This window comes from Asterias rubens, chromosome 14, assembly GCF_902459465.1.
Source record: "Asterias rubens chromosome 14, eAstRub1.3, whole genome shotgun sequence".
Taxonomy (NCBI): domain Eukaryota; kingdom Metazoa; phylum Echinodermata; class Asteroidea; order Forcipulatida; family Asteriidae; genus Asterias; species Asterias rubens.
This window is the reverse complement of record NC_047075.1, coordinates 889,300-889,870: the sequence shown is the minus strand read 5'-3', so window position 1 is coordinate 889,870 and position 571 is coordinate 889,300.

Genomic DNA, 571 nt, shown 5'->3' with positions numbered 1-571 from the left:
GTATAATAGCATATATTTTAATAACAAAGAATTTTATTGGCCAATGGTGACGGCATACTCTCATTAGCATACTGACTTGGCCAATCAGAAAATTTGGTTTAGCGGATACGAGTTGGTTATTTTCAATCGGATTTGGGGTTTCATGGTCTTCACGCAGGGACTGTAGTTTCGCAATATGGGGCGGATTCTATTTTTGACGTGACAAAAGTCACGGCCACATTTGAGTCCAGAAAAGACAAAAACTTACAGAAAACACTCACAAAAATACAAAAAAGTCATCATAGGGTAACAGTATCTGCAAGAAAGATATTTGAATTAAGTTCAAGAGCTATTTCCTGCAGACAACCTTTTTTATAAATATTTGTTTAGATGACGTAAACAAATTATTGTCTAAAAGGTCAGCGATTCAAACCTTTGGATTTTACAATTTTCAAAATAGGGGAGTACATTATTTCCCAAAACAATTTTTAATCTTACATGTTTTTTCATACAACAAAATAGCATTACATTTGTTTTGAATCAATCTTATATTTATTTTTTTGTTTAAAGCTGTTTATACATGTATTTAAAT